Source organism: Sturnus vulgaris, chromosome 4, assembly GCF_052056855.1.
Source record: "Sturnus vulgaris isolate bStuVul1 chromosome 4, bStuVul1.hap1, whole genome shotgun sequence".
Taxonomy (NCBI): Eukaryota; Metazoa; Chordata; class Aves; order Passeriformes; family Sturnidae; genus Sturnus; species Sturnus vulgaris.
In genome coordinates this window covers 70,887,921-70,904,171 of record NC_142246.1, presented here as the reverse complement: position 1 = coordinate 70,904,171, position 16,251 = coordinate 70,887,921, and the positions used below count along the sequence as shown (strand labels likewise).

Genomic DNA, 16,251 nt, shown 5'->3' with positions numbered 1-16,251 from the left:
GCTGTTGCATAGCTTGTATCTCTTCAAATATTTTCTGCGTCCTCAGAACTAGTAAAGACTTACCAAGTAATGTGCTAGCTGTTGTAATTTTGTAACTATTAGCACAGGGGTGGTTTCTTTGTGTTACACTGCTGGTGTAAACGTTATTCTGTCCAAAACCCTCTGGTGTTTGAAAAAAAATCGCCATCATAAAAAGGGTACACTTTTCATGAATGTGTAGGAGTGTGCTGCCACTGCTGCTGGAATGACAGAACTGCCCTTGGACCAAGCATGGGTGAGTGTGGAAGTAGAGTTAGGAATTGTTTGATCTATGAATAGAAAAAAACCAAAATTTGAATATCTCTACTCCTTGTAACTCTTGGGTCAACTGAGGTAGGAAGATTGTAGCTATAGAGGAGTGGAACATCCTGGACAGTGATATTTTTATCTTTCCTGAAGAATCAAAACAAGAAAATGATGTGATGAATATCTAATAATTCAGGATGGTGAGTATGCATAATGAGTGAAGAGTAGTATTGCTAATCTATTTTTTTTTTTGGAAACCAGGGTTCTACTGTCCACATATAATTTCAGTTGTTGTGTTCTCTCACAGATGGGCCATAAAGCTGTTCAGTACTGAGTCCTTATACCTAGGAATAACAAGAAAGAGATGATGTTGCTGTACTGTGCCATTCTGTTTCATTGAGTTTCAATACTTAAATAGGGTGCTTATTTGAGCCAAGTATTTTTTGGTGGCTGTTGCAGCTGCCTCATAACTCAGCATGACTGAAGCTCCATCCAGCATTCCTGGCCTCTCTGGTCATTGTCCCTGCTCATTCCCTTTGACCCATCCAACTGCACTTGTCTGCATGAGACCATGTCTGGTCTGCCTGCCGTGCTGCTGTCTTATCCCCATTTGTCTTCTTTCCTGTTTGTTCCTTCAGCACATCATAAGCAGGCCCTCTCCAGTTCCCTCCTCCTTTTCTGCAGGGTTTTGTGCCCCTGAATTCCTCCTCTTTTCCTTCTATGACTTAGCCTTGGATAATCTCTCAACACAGGCATTCAAAGTCTCCTTTAGCCTGGACTGAAATCTGTGTTGTTCTCCATTAGCTTCTGTTCTTGAATGAGCCCCCAGCTCTGCTCAGAGCTCAGCTCCTCTCCTCTGCTGCAGTTGCCATATGAGCTGCTCTGCTGCTTCCACTGAACTGATTCCCCCAAAGGTTTCCAAAGAAACATCTTGTACTTTTTTCTGAGATGTCCTTCATGCTGAGAAGGTGCTCCCCATGAATTAGCAAAGGCACTTGAGAGGCTTCACCTTCTGATGTTTCCTGCTGTCATGAGATCTACAGAAATATTGAAAGCAGGTATGTAGATGGTGTGCTGAAATAATTGATTGTACTGTTGACTAATTTATGTTCTTTTTTTTGGTACTGTTATGTATTTGTCCATATTTGGAGACAGCAGCTGTATCCTAGTATTTGTTTGTGAACTGGAGTCTCCTCAGTAGTACGAATTATTAATAAGAAAATAGTTTTAAAATAATGTTGGTTAAATGCAGTATAGGGTATCGCATAAATTATAGAAGTTACAGTGATAGAATTTTGGAAAATTGAGATATTTATTTTCATCCATGCAAAAATTTAGTACCATCAGAATACTTTCTATATTCCACAGGACTTTATGCTTTTATTTGTTAGCTCTCATTGGATGCTCTCTGGTTTTCTTCCACCCTTGTACTGATATTCTCTGGGGTTCACAGTGAATTGCTTTCAGGTTCTTTCCTAATGGCTTTCACTTGCCTTTCATACTGTTTTAATACATTGGCTTGAATCTATCTCTGCTTTTCCTTAGACTTCTTAAAGAAGTGGCTACCCTAGTATTCTTGTTAAATTTCTAAGCCAGTTGGACAATGAACTTTGCCAGATCTTCCTAGCTGATTTATTGAACTGAAATCTCTCTGTCCTCCAGGGCACACATTCTGATTTTTATGTATAATAACCTTATTTACTTTGTTCTTTCTTATTTCTGGCCAAGCAATCCTCTTATTCTCCCAAATGGAGTACTCTGAGTGCTGGAGCTGAGTGTATGGTTTTTAGTTGGCTGGCCTTTTGGAGATCTAGGAGTTCCTAATCACAAGGGTTTCCTGAAGGATTAACAAACAACACATCTGTCCTTTGGACTCTTTTGACTCTGACCTGCTCTACTAAGCACATGTGAGTTTCCTCCATCTGCACAAGACTATTCCCGCTGAACTTTCTGTATTTGTCTCATCTACTTCATTTCAGCAAAATGGAATGTGAAAGGAAGTGAAATTTGGACTACATTTATATTAGCCTAACAGTGCAGTTGTTACAAGTGACATTACAAAGAACAGTGTTCTTCAAGGAAGAGCAGTAAATTTTGGGCTGTTCAAGTTGGGCCCTGCAGTGCTGTTTAAAGGAGAGGCTGAAACTCAAAGTAAATGAAGAAAAGCATGGTACAAGTAAATCCAGTGTAGTGAACTACTATGTAACCCTTAGCACAAGGGTTGTAGCTCAGCTTCCTTGTATCTTCAGCTGTCTTTAAATGCCCTTTGTCCCATCCTTTTTCGTGTGTCCCACAGAAATGAACTCCACTTTGAATGTACTTGTTCCAGTAAGAGAAGAGAGGCACCTGAGCAGATGCCAGCAGGCAGTTCTCGAGTGGCTGAGAGGGCATCTCAAGGGGAGGGTAAATCCCTAAATACCTTGTTTTCCTAAGCATCTGCTGCTCAGCTTGCTGGGGACCTTTGGTCTCACCAGAGATGATTTTCTCACGTGTTGAACGCCAGTAGATAGAGGAAAGCAGCAGGGATGAAACAATTAATCAGGCTTCCTGTCCTGAATTTTTGGCATTCCTTTTCATGGATAATGAGAGCACTGTGAGACATAAATGATGGAGACATCACGCACGTGAACACTCATAGGACTGGTTGTTAGCAACTGAAATGTTGTTAATATAATCTTGTAGTGTAATATCAGAAATGGTACAAAAGTTGGGGCCTCACCACTGCCACAGAATGCTCTTCATCCCTGCAAGCCTTGCTCAGCCTTCCACATTCTTTGGTCTTCTAACTTGGCTTTGAAAAATCTTAGATAAGTCTTCTAATTCTTTTCAGTCTGCTTATTCCCAGCTTTTCAGCAAATGGCAAGTACTTCTGTTTATTTCCTTTGCAAAGCAGAACCAAAATTTGCAACTTTTATGTGCTTCCAAAGCTGTTTCCCCCATAGATACACTCTTAAAGTCTCTCACAGGGTATAAGAAGTAATCTTTCTTTCTTATTAGTTTGTCAGCTAAAGCCATCTAGGAGAACCAGGCATATGGTGTCCTCACAAACTTACTAGAGGCAAGATGTGCCTAATCTGTATATTATCCATGATAATATTGAATATTTGGTAGCAAAAATTCTCTAATGTGGCTGATAAGCAGTAACATTATGCATGACTTTTATATAGAATGTAATTAAGAGGTCCTAAGTCTCAGCACCAAAAAAAGACAGAAAACTCTGCTGGCAAATATAAAAAAAATTTGAAAGTTAAACCACAAAAACATTCACTGACCTATTCTAGTCTTTCACTGTTTGCAGGGACCACTCACCTTTTTACTGGTTGCAAGTTTATTGCTGTTTTGTCATGAGGATTAGCATAATCATGCATCGAGCTCTAAACTTTATGAATAATAACAGAAAGCTTATTTGCAACTGAAAACAGGCATTTTCAGCTAAGACTGAGGCTTTTTGGGCTTGGTCAGCAAACAGCAAGGGAAATCTTTTATTTCAGCAGTTACAGCTCTGGATGCTTTTGGCTGTAGGAATATGAAGAGTGCACAGTGATTAATAATATTTATACATAATATATAATATAGCAATGTCTATGTGAAAATACAATTTAATACAGCAATGTCTGCCTAAAAATCAGCTTTTATGGTGAAGCCAAGGATTGTGTGGTGTACAGCACTGAGGTCACAGGTGCAATAATTGCAGTGTCACTCTTTGCACAGAAATTCAGAAAACAGTTTATTGCTAGAGTACTCATCAAAGTCCACGAGGCAGTATGTCTGATCAAATAAAGGGCATCAAGAGGCTATGTTTTTTGTTTTAGGGGTTTCCTCTTATTAAATGAACTTCTCATAACCTTTCAGGAACAGTATCAGTCCTGTCCAGGTTTCGAGATTTGCTCTGTTTCTCTCCTTATAAAGAAGAGTAAAAAATGTAGTCTTTGGTCTTCATATTGCAATTCTCATCTTAACATCATCAGTAACTTTATGGCAAGAGTTTTAAGGAGCCACTTGAGATACCCTATAGTGCTTGTTCTTTAGACAAATACTCTGCCTTTACCAGTAAAAGGATACTCTGATGTTGTTTTATTGATCTTCTTCCTTGCATTTGGTTTGGTGGTGAACCTATGTACTTTGTGTTTGAACATCTGGGGCAGTTTACAATGAGAAAGCCATAAATTTTACTTTTTATTAGCTGCCCCTGGTTGCAAACAGATTCTCATCTGAAGATCTAACCTGCCTAGGTCAGAGACATAAATATTTTGGCAAGATTTGCTATCTTGCATTACTCCCAGTTTTCAATCCCCCTCCTCACCCCTCAAAATATTTGAGCCATTCCAAACTTCCATTCACTGGGCCCCACTGTAATTTGCTTACAGGTCATGGACTTCCCCTTTCCAGTTCTTCCCTGTTAGTATCTGCTGTGCTGCCTGGAACAGAACTTCCTACGTGAGGTTCTGTATTAACACAATTCCCAAATTTGATACCAAAGCACGTGTTTTGGTTGATGAAGAATGCAAATTTGGCATCCCAAATACTTCACATCCAATCAGGCCCTGCTTACTGGCAGCCTTGAAGAATATGGCATCACACTTTATCCAAGCAATTCTCCTACTCAGTAAGGAAATACTACAGACTTTTTATGGAAACACAAATCAATGTTTATCATGTTTCAGACCAACAGGAGTAAGAACTGTAAATTCCTAAACCATAACAAAGGAAATCACTTGTGTAATGCTCTGTACTGAGGACTGCTTCACTGGCAGCCCACACTGCTTGCTTGCTTTCAAGATTGAGTAACTTCAGCCAACAATTCCCTTGTTACTCATAGCCATTCTGATATGCCATTAATCTACTCTAATAGGAGCAACCCCAAATCCCTTTATTCTCTAAGAGCTGTGGGGCCAATATGTCATCCCATCTGGCCTTTTTCTTAGCACAGAATTCCCAAGGCAGTACCATGCTAAAACTGGTTGAAGGATGAAAGCATAATTCTTTCTAAGTACACATCAGTACCAAAATGTGCCCTTCCTCTTTCATTGTCTTTCTTTATATGTTGTGATAACATTGCTTTCTAATTCAAAATGTCTATATCGTATTTTTAAATGTGCTTTTTATCTAGTTTTAAGTAGTAGAGAATGTCCTGAAAATTGGAGGCCCATAATTTACTTCATACCTGGCTGAGATTACCAGATGGTTCAAAGTGAGACTTAAAACTATGAATAGAGAATTCCAATGTTTCCACTGGTGTTCCTAGTGAAGCCATGTAATATGAAGTACAGTATCAAAAAGATGGCTGATGTCAAAAGTACCACATTATTAGCCCCATGAGCATTAATTCAGAGAATGTCTGAAATTCATTGTATCCCTGCAGTCCAGCCCAAGAATCATTTCATTAGTGCAAAAGAAATCACAGCTTTCCCAGCTGTAACCCACAGAGGGTAATATGGGAAGTGTAAGGTGTGTGCCATAGCAAGACGGCCATTTTTTTGTCATGGCCAGGTGGAACTTTTCAACCCAGAGGTTGAAAAATGACAGGAAGACCTGGAGTCCAGGTTCTGATCTGTTGTGGCTGTGTATGGAGCCATCAACATGGCTCCAGAACTTATTGGTTTGCATTCACTGAGGAGCTGATTGGGTCATGATTGGGTTGGAGTGGATAATTCTGCACCTCTGAACTCTGGTATTACCTAGGACCTACAGAGAAAATGCAGCTTCAGAGGTCACAGTTTCAATTGGAACTGAAACTTGAAATATTTCACTGCCTTTGTTCTAGTGTTCAATGTTTAAAACGTTGTAGCAGGTGTCCTCAAGTGTGGCAGTGTGTGTGTTTGATATTTGCTTCTCCAAACCCAGTATGTGTTCAGTGCTTTCTCAAGGGAAGACTGTCTAGAGTGTGGTAACAGTTGGTGCTTTAAAGCTGATACTTTCTAAGAACATAATCTTGAGGATTTGGGTAGGTTTGGTGTTAGTAGATTTGAGGCTATTTCAGCTCACTTTGTGTGGTTTTAAAAGACACTGTGAGTTCAGATTCCTCTATTATTATAATCATCTGAGGCAGATTTTCTGATCACCACATTGTTTCTAAATGCTGCTTTTAATTTGCTTTTTTTTAATCGGTTTATTTTCTGCATAAATTAAGTGACGTGTCTTTAATGTGCTGGTCTAACCTACAGCTTTGTACACTTATAAATCCATCCCTGTGGAATACAGTGATTCTTGGAGCCCCTTTGACCTGGTTTTAGTAGGACAAACTGGAAAAGGACACCTTGCTTTTCCTCTGGCCTGCCAGGACCTTCATTCTGGGGATCTGCACAGTGGGGCACAAAGGTTTCATCCTCCCTCTGTGCAGTGACTGCTGACGACACAGAGCTGCTTCCTTGGCTCATTGTCTGAGCCCTACATGCATTTTACAGGGTATGGTCTATAAACACCAAGCACACCACCAGTCAATAGGAATTTTCTTTCCTTTTCCTCATATTCCCATTGATTTCAAGAGTCCAAGCAGTACATGTGGAACTTGTTCTCCCATAAGACTAACAACTAGATTTTGAGTCAGGCTAATTTGAGTTTCAATTTTTTTTTAGTCTGTATAAAGTGAGAATTATATTCAGTGATCCAACAAAGTTACTATGATATAAAAAGATGGGAGATCAGGAATCAGTGTTCATTCAGCCAGTCATACTGGGTATATATAGGCATTATTTAAAACTAATTTATTTATTCTTTCCTGTAAAACACTGTAATAACAAACTTCTATGAAGTCACATTTGTGCAGGATGATTTATGTCTAGTGATTTCCACAGGTAGATGTGTAGCTGTTTCTTTTCTGCTCTTTGGAGATTTGAAGTGTATTAACTTTATGAACTTCATGGGAAAATTATTGCTTTTTAGAGGGATTATTCAATTACCCACTTAAGGCAAAATGCAATAAATCTTACATTACACTAAAGCCAAGCATTAATCAGCAGGCCCTGCAAGCATGGCAGCTCTCTTCTTCTAAATGTCCAGCAGGCTTAAGACAGTATTCATTGTCTTCATTTCATTCCCCAGAGCTACAGGTGATCAATTCTTATTATTCTGCAGCAGTTTTTACTTACCAGCCTCTGTCTTCATCTTTGGAATTTGCTGTAACCCCTGCTTATCCTTACACATTTTGATTGAAGTTTAAATCCTGATTCCCTGTTAAGTGAGGTCAGTACATTCATATAGACAAAGGCAAAATATTTTCCACATAACTCTGGAAATTATACAACATTTAAGAGTAATTTTCAATATTAGAAAAAGATATTTAGTACAAATGTTCTCTGTTTGAATTGTTGATTTTCAATAGTGGCAAAAATTTATAAAATTCAAATTCAGCACTTTTCAGTAACCTTAAAATCCAGATAAAAAGTTGTCATTTGTTCTTACAAAGATATATTTTCAGCCTAAATATTAATCAAAAAATACATTCACATATCACTTATGGTTTCCTTGTTAATGCATGGAGAATATTTTCTGTCTAGAAAGGGAAAATGAAGTATTTAGGAAGGCAAGAATAAGAAAACTGTTTTCTAAACTAAACCTTTGTGTGAGGTTTTATTTTTGCGTTCATATTTTAATGTATTTTGCACAGCTGAGTACATTCCTGGCAGTTACACTAAACAGCTCGTTCCTCCTCAGTGTCTGTGTGGTGAAGAATTGCTTGCAAAGTCAGTGCAAGCAGCTTTTTGTTTATTTGTACTGGTTATCTTACAGACTGGAAAGATCCTGTTACATTATATCATTGCACTCTGATGAATGTCAACAGAAATGAGAAGCTAAGAAAATATTTTTCGAGGACGTAAGTTAAAGCTGTCTTGCTGATGAAAAAATAGAAATATTCACACTGCAAGAAGAAATCGGGGTGTATTTCATTGATTCATGTGGCCTTTCTTGCTTTCATAGTCCAAACGCTTTTATTGCCAGGTCAGTAGGTGGTGCCAGAGTCAAAGTAAACTCTCCTGGCTCTGAAAGGCACTTGCTGTCTTTGCCATTGGTGTTAAAATGTCATTTATAATACTGTAAAAATGCTGTTAGTGTGTGTAGGTATGCAAGGAAGAGGTTTTGAATTAAAGATACTTGGTTTCCTCTTTAAATGGTTGATAGAAGCTAAGCTTAGAAAGCCAAGAGCTGGGATGTCACAATCTAGGAATAAGCTGGTCCTGAATCTGCCTTATGTGATACCTTCACATTTTACACGGGAGAGCAGTTGCTGCAGGAAACAGAGGGAAATACAAATTTTTAAAAATCAAACTGATGGAAGAAACCCTCACCCATTCCAGCTCAGTGTTAGGGTGTGAAGATCCCGACTGGAATGCAGGTTTGGATGCAGTAGTACAGAGCAAATTCCATATTGGTTCTGTTTGATAGCTACATTATGGCAAAGGCCTTTTTTCCCTAAACTATAAAACTATTTGAAGGTGAGATCAAATACCTAGGATTTTTCTACGTGGGAAGATCATTACTAATTTTGTGGAGGACTGTAAATGTTTGTAGCACTCATTTGCATGGAGTTATTTCTCAGAGGGAGACAATCAATGTGCTGGCTTTGTCAACTGTGTCTGTTCTTGTGATGACTGATTGTTTATTTGTGCAACCTTGGGTTGGGTGTAAGGATGCAAACTTCTGATTTCCAATATTTGGGCTGGGTTAATGTGATGGAGGAAAAGCAGACAAACACCTTCAAGCCTGCAGCATCTTCAGTCCTGCTCACACATCCTGGCACAGCATCCTTCCAGTATTGTAGCCACATGGGCAGTGGTTTTTGTCCAACAGGATCTCATCTGTCACCTCTGTGGTAAAGATCATTTCAGAGACTCCAAAATGGTGCTGCATGCTGCCTTCAGGACAGGCCAAAGGGATTTATGGATTGCTGGCTACAGTGCAGTTTTTATCTGGGACAGATAACATTCTTTTGTTGTCCACTTCGAAATGCAATTAAGTGACTGGCCTAGTTTATCATACCCTGTGATTGACACTGCAGCCTGGGAGGTGACTAACAGAATGTGTGACTCTGATGCCATTCTGTCAGCAGGCAGCTGGGGCCACCATCTCCAGAATAACTTGGGCTGTCTGGAAGATCTTCTCACCTGCCAACAGGTACAGATTGAGCCACGGTTGTATGTGCTGTGTGTCTGACTCCCACTGGAAGGATTCTTCAAATAAGCAGCCAGGAGCTTCCTCCTGACTTCACAGCTGTTGGATCCAGGGAGTTGGTGCATTGCTCCTTATAGTCCCTGGTTGTTCAAGTAAGGGCTTAGAGAGTTGTGTGCAACTACAAAGTGTTTTGGTATCTTTCTAGCCAGACTCGGTGACAATTCATGCATCCCTCCAGGCTTGCATGGAGCTGCCTGGAAAAACAATAATGCTGTTTGGCCACAGTTTCTTAGCATGGTTTAGTTGGTGACAGGTAGAACCATCCTAGTGCAAACAAATTGTGGTTTTGACTTATTACAGCAGCACAGTTTTTGAACCTTCCTGCAGTTAGTAGAATTTGTAAAGAAAGGCGTCCCTTAATAATAATGACATTTTTTGTACAGCTTCCTGCACTTAAATAACTTTGTACTTTGCATTTGAAAGTAGTAACTGGGGAGGAAAGTGATTAGTCCAAGACTATTCATGAGCTAAGCAGCAGATCCTGGACTAGAACCTCCTCTCCCAAATCCCTGTGATTTATCCACAAAGCAGTTCAGACTCACTGCATTAGCCATAGCCAGGTAGATTTAAAACAATTTATAAATAGAGTAACCATGTGCTAATGGATATGGAACCATGAGACCATTTCCATGTTTGAAGGGATTTGGATGCAGCATCCTGTGTTTTTCACATCTCTGCATTCAGGCTGCTCTTCATTCTCTGCAGACCATCCAGAGGGAAGGAAGTCAAGTGCTTCCTGCATACAGGTAAAGCACTGCACAAAGTAATACAAAGATAATTTTAAAAAACAAACAAATATTTATTTACTGGCAGGATCCAGTCTCAGTGCCAGTCCAGTTCATCCAGAAAGAAACCCCTCCACACTGCAGTAATGGTGAAGTAGTATGGCTGCTCAGGCCACTGAGCTCAGTGATGGATTAGCACGATCACTTGCTGAGAGCCCAGAAAGCCTCGAACTGCAGAGGGACCACCCAGCTCACTGGCTGCAGTCTCTCCAATCACAGGGAATATTTCTGACATCCTCAAACAAAATCTAAACTGTAGTGAAAGGTCAACAGCTAAACCTGTGATACCTTAGAGGTCTAGCAGGGAGCAGAGCAGCCCAGATAACTGTGTGCATTTTGTCTTGTGCTGTGCCTTGTGACTGGGTATTTTCTTCAAGATTTTGTGAATAAAATGGGTTGGGCTAGTTAAAAGTGACTGGAGAGTTATAATCACCTAAAACCCCTTTGGTCTCTGAGGCTTGGAACCTTGTGGCTGCAATACTCTAATGGAAAATATTTGTGGGCTGGTTAAATCTGTGGCTATTGTAAGTGAAGATAAAAGAAATATTTAATAATATGTTCCTGCTGTTGTCCAGCACATTGCTGGCTGCATGAAAGCCTGTGGAGTCCTCTCTGTAGCCAGTGGAGGTAACTCAGTGCAATGGGCTGGGAAAGAGGGTGTCACTGCTTATAATTCAATTGTCACACAGTGCCTGGGGTCATTCCAGCAGACTGTGTGTACAGCTTCGAGATCTGAAAGGCCTTTTGGTGATGTGAAACATGCAGTTGCTAAATGCTGGATTTGATTTGTTTGTTGGAAGCTCAGAATAAAGAGGATAACTTTAAAAGGAGTGTTAATTCCTTGGCCAGGGACAGTTGCCATCTCACCAGAGACACATGTGTGTAGGATTAACTCCTCTCTTAGACACTTGAAGCTGATCTGGAATATGAAAGAAAAATTTTGAAACGAGCAGAATCTGTGCTGACCTTCCCATATGAGGGGGTAAGACCGGGCAGTGACCATGTGGGTGGCAGAGTGGAAGTTTCATTGATGTATGGGTGGGAGCTTCTCTAATAATTTGCATTTATAGTGCCAGTTGCAGAAGGTTGGATCACTGGCAAGGGCAGTGCCCCATCCCTGGTCCCTGTCTTGTTCCATCTTGTTTGTTCATGGACCCTTGCTTTGGGTACCTTAAAATAACAGCCCTGATTAATTCAGTGTGACTTCAGGTGTGCAAGATGCCAATCTTGTGCTCAGTGTCACAGCCATCCATGCCTGTTGCATTGCACACAGAACTGGGATTTGTGGTGGGGTCAGGGATGGTTGTGTATCACCATCAGGACATGTACACGATGATGATGATGGTGATCCACGTGGGCAGTGATGGGAACAGGTTGGTGATGCTGGCAAACAGAGGAAAAGAAGCTGTGGTTTCATGAGTGCACATCCCACACCCAACATCCTGTAGCCACCCTTAGGAAATTTTCCTGGTGCAGCACTGCCTTGAAAGATGCAGTCTGCAGATGTTCCATGTGAGCTCAATTTTCCCCACATCGTGATAAAGTTAAAGATGAAGTATTTCCATTTGTTTTTATCCATGGGGAAAATTTAAAAGAAAAAAATCATTAAGGCATAAATAACCTCGTATAAGATTTTTGGTTTTTTAAAAAAGGTTGTTTTCCTTCATCTGATCCAGGCTTTCATCTCCTTAAGTGTACATGTGGACATGGTCAAACTTCCTCTGACTAACTTGGAAGCTATTTGAATATTGCAAGTGTGAAATCGTGACCACACGTGTTCTATTAACACTTTGCATAGGAGAATTGTGTATGTGAGAGGAAAATCAGATGCATATATGAGGTGAAAATGGAAGCAATTGGAAAAGGATGGAAAGAAATAAGGGAGACAAAATAAGAAAATATTTTGTGTGTATGTAGTGAAACACATAATATAAATTTAGTTATCTAGACTGTCTTCTAGTGCATAATTTCTCAATACACCAGAAAATTGCTCTTAATCTACTTGAAAAATAACTGATTCACTCTTAGTAGAAACACTGCAATGAATGCTTTTAATTTGCAGGCAGCAAAATGATGGTCAGAGACATAAATATCAGTTCTTGAAACTATCAAAACTGTGCAAAGGGCAAAAGATTTTTTCCGTTTTTGTTGCAATAGAAATGAAAATTTTCAATGTAAACCAAGAAAAAGTAAATTGACTTTGCCTGAGTTTTGAAGTATGGATGCTATTTCTATCTCTTTTTGTCTACCTATTTAAATATAGACACATTTCATATAGCAGTGATAGATGTAGGAAGAAATATTTCAAATATAAGATGACTTCTTTATATTGTGGGACAGTTTCATACTTTTCAATTTTGAAGGTCGTGTCTGCCTGGTGGTTTTTTAAAATTATTCAACTTAACGCCTCTGAGGCTTCTTCAGACTTTTAGAAACACACATTTCCCACAGTTTTTGCAACTTGGCTTTTGAATGGATTTTGCTGGTTCTGGTACTGTACTCACTTTGAAATGCAAGTCCAAGGTATCCTTCTGCAGATCCTACTGCAATCAAAAACCAAAAAAATTGGGTTTTTAGCATAGCTACCACATTTTTCTGACAAGTAAGCTTTTTTTTTCCCCCCCTTTTCATTTTAAGCTTTCCAAATAAGGACTTTTAGGGAAAAGGGAGAATATGCAGAGGAAAGGGCTGCCAGGCAAAAGATGAGGATATGAGTAAAAAGGTCTTTCATTTTTTCTTTCTCTCTGAAATGTAGCATGAAGTGAGGGCAGTGACTGTGATAATAGAGGCAAATGATAAATGAAAGAAAGGACACTTCAACATAATCTAGGTAACAGGAAAATTTTAAATGGACAATTTAACATGAGAGTCTGCATGGAATTATTTTTCATTAAACAATCAACGCTTGTGGTAATGCAAATGAAATCCATTTTTAGCTGCAGGAAATTTTGAGAATTTCAGAGGAATAGAAAATATGAGAATAATAATATCATGATGGTAATTCACAGTAATTATAGCAAAGCGTAATTGCACAACACAAGCACTAATCAAAGCTCAGAAGAGCACTTTGGCATTCACTAGGATTTTAGAGCTATATTAGCATTTACCTTTGTCATTGGGCACCACATAACAAGCATTATTCATTTCATGTCAATCCAGAGCATGATTTCTCTGATCAGATATCAGTTCATAATAACAAACCACCAAGACTGACTTCTCTGACATGGATTTCTGCCAAGTATTTTAAAATAGAACTCAACTGGGAACTGCTTTGGAGATAGAATTGTTGCCCTTGAACTGAGGTGATCTCTGAAGGTTTGTGAGCTATCCTCTGTATGTACAAATTCCATCAATTTAAAAAGCTTCAGAACATTGCCCATGCTGTCCTTCTTCCTATCTTACAGGAAGTTTTGTGAGCTTCATCCATCTGTGTGTGTGTGTTAAGAATCAAGTTATTATTGAACTCTGCAGGCACCTTGTGCTGCTGTGGTTCATGTGCAACTCATCACTTGTGCTCCCTCCTGCATTGTTCTCTCTTTTGTGTCATTTGTGTCATTTGCTTGTTGGGTTTTTATTTCTGCCCCTGCTGACTAGCTACACTTTTCTTCTGCAGCTGCCCTGAATGCTTAATGTGAGGGAAAGAGCATTTTGCAGCTCGTACCAAATGGTGATGGAGGTGTAGGGAAGATTTCAGCAATTCCAAGTTAAAACAAGAAGAAGATTTTGGAATATTCTCTTGGGTTCAGTAGAAGAAAGGCTGTGTTTTGTGCAGTAAAAGAAACAAAACTACGTCTGTGGACATGAAATGAGATCATCTGGCTTAGAACCCTTTCTATGCATTATTAAAAAATAGAATCTGTTATTTTGCTATCATTTCCAGACTTTAAAAAGTTCTATGCCATATGTATAGCTCTTGAAGGGAAGGGTTGTCTATAGGAGAAGACAGTGGCTGGCAAATAAAAGAATACTTCAATATATCATTCCATGAAGCAAGATACAGCTTACCAGCATGCAGGTGGGTCATGGCCCATTGTTGGAAATAGTAAGTTTTGATTTAGCTGTTCCTTTCCTCAGCTCACTCACAGTCACTGTGCTTTTCTCTGGCTTGTGGCAGGATTGTTTCCCTGCTAGCAACTTATTTTTTAGCACACCATTCTGACACCTTGACAGTTCATGTGCTAAATCAGACTTTACAGTTCCTGGCAGGCAGTTATTAGATGTATTGCACTTAATTAACTTTGCACCTAATTACAAGCAGTGCTGGCCGATTACAAAGGGCATAAATATATTAGTGCCCTGGCTGTCACATAATGAAAATGGCTGTTTGAACAAGTCAAGCAAAAGCAATTACCACATTGTGTGCATAGTGAAGTGTGAAGCAGAGTGCAGGAAGAGGGATGAACTGGGGTTCTCTCTGCAGGAATTTCATTTTGCACTGTGCATTTCAGGTGACCCAGATGAGCAAAAAGTATGAGGAAAGATTTCCTTTCATTTGTGTAAACACTTCACCTGTGTGAAGGAAGAGCAGAAGTTGCATAGTGAGAACTGACCTAAGTTTTGTTGGATACCAACCCTGTGTATCTGTAAATAAAATATGAAAATTCCAATGTTAAGGAAGAAAAGCTGTCTAACATGAGATAAATGCTAAAAATTATAAGCAAAACTTGTGAGTTAGGATGACACAATGCAATTATTACTTATACAGAAATGCCAAAATGAGAAGGAAAGCAGAATTTGGTCTCATCTGTAGAGGGATATGTTGTAAAGAGCAAATGTTAGCACTCAGCTGGCATTCCATGAAAATCTGTCTTGTGTTAGCACAGGAAAATAAAAAACATTTCTGCTGGAAAAGTAAGCAAGGCATTCAGAGCAATATTTAAAATTTTGTCAGAGGCTTTGTAAACAAGAATATATATGAGAGATGTTTCCTCCTGTATCAAGTTTCCATTCCAAGCACCACATGCTGTCTTTTGCAGAGGAAAATAGACCCTGTTATACAGGTGGCTTAACTTACTATTGTTATGCATACAGCCATGGAAGAATGCTGCTTTCATTCCACAAGAATCCTGGCCGAGGAGAAGAGCTGAGAACTGTTAAATACAGTGATTTTTTTTTTTAAATTCCTTTTTCTGCTTTGCAGTAGAATAATCTCTGAATTAGTAGTGTTTTGCAACAAAACAAAATGTTTGTTTTCCCATTCAACAAAACTTAATTAGTCATCAGTGTGCAGACAAACCACCATAAACCCAGTCAGGAATTTGATGGTCAACAGACAGTACTGTCTGCTTTGTACAAGGTATATAATGCTTTGTACTGAGGTCACACATGCCACTTTTATATATAGTGGCCAACAAAGGACACTAGAACTTGACTTTGGTTGAGGCAAGTGGAAAGGAACAGAGGGAGTCACAACAGGGTGCTGAATGAGTGGCTGTAGGGCTTGTAGGCTGTTGTTATTTACAAGCTCTGAATAAAGAGAGCTGTGAGCATGTGTGTAAACCTTTCCCAGCCCTGAACAGCCATTCACTGTTATTCCCCTTTTCAATAGGCTGCCTGTGTTGTTCCTGATAACTCATGGAAAAGCAGTGGTAGGTGGCCTTAAAGAGAAGTTTTGGATGCCTTTGCAATTGTGCTTGCATGCAAAAGTGAGTGGAGTCCTTTGTGTGCCACGGCATAAAGTAGAAAGTGGAGAGATAATGTATTTGCAAAAACAGCATTACATCACTGTTGAAAACATTGCTCAGTTGATCAAGGTCTTGGGTGGCCTGCCATTTTTATCCTGTATAAAATCAGAGACATTGCTGTAGGGAAATTGTGCAGGAAAGTGTCCTGATGGAAAGGTCTGGGGGAGGCAAGCACTGTCATTCAAGTAGCTTGTGCCAGAGCCACTCCTTACTAATAGTGAGGAACTTCCCAGGAGAGAAGTTAAATCAGTCAGGGGCTCATGTAGAGCTCTATGATTTCAGCTTTCAAGGGCAAATATAAGTTTTTTTAACTTATTTCACTGTAGGGT

General features: G+C 39.5%; 1 long non-coding RNA gene across 2 annotated transcripts in view; it reads left to right on the top strand.

Moving 5' to 3' along the window:
• The first annotated feature begins 952 nt into the window (after positions 1-952).
• Positions 953-16,251, top strand: part of LOC148224088 (uncharacterized) — a 43,545-nt gene continuing 28,246 nt past the window's right edge. Inside the window, exon 1 of one of the 2 annotated variants that reach the window (XR_015803451.1) lies at positions 953-1,343. This is a non-coding gene — a long non-coding RNA (uncharacterized LOC148224088). Of the gene's footprint in view, positions 1,344-15,210; positions 15,341-16,251 lie in introns of those variants that run through there. The other variant, XR_015803450.1, reaches the window with a different exon arrangement.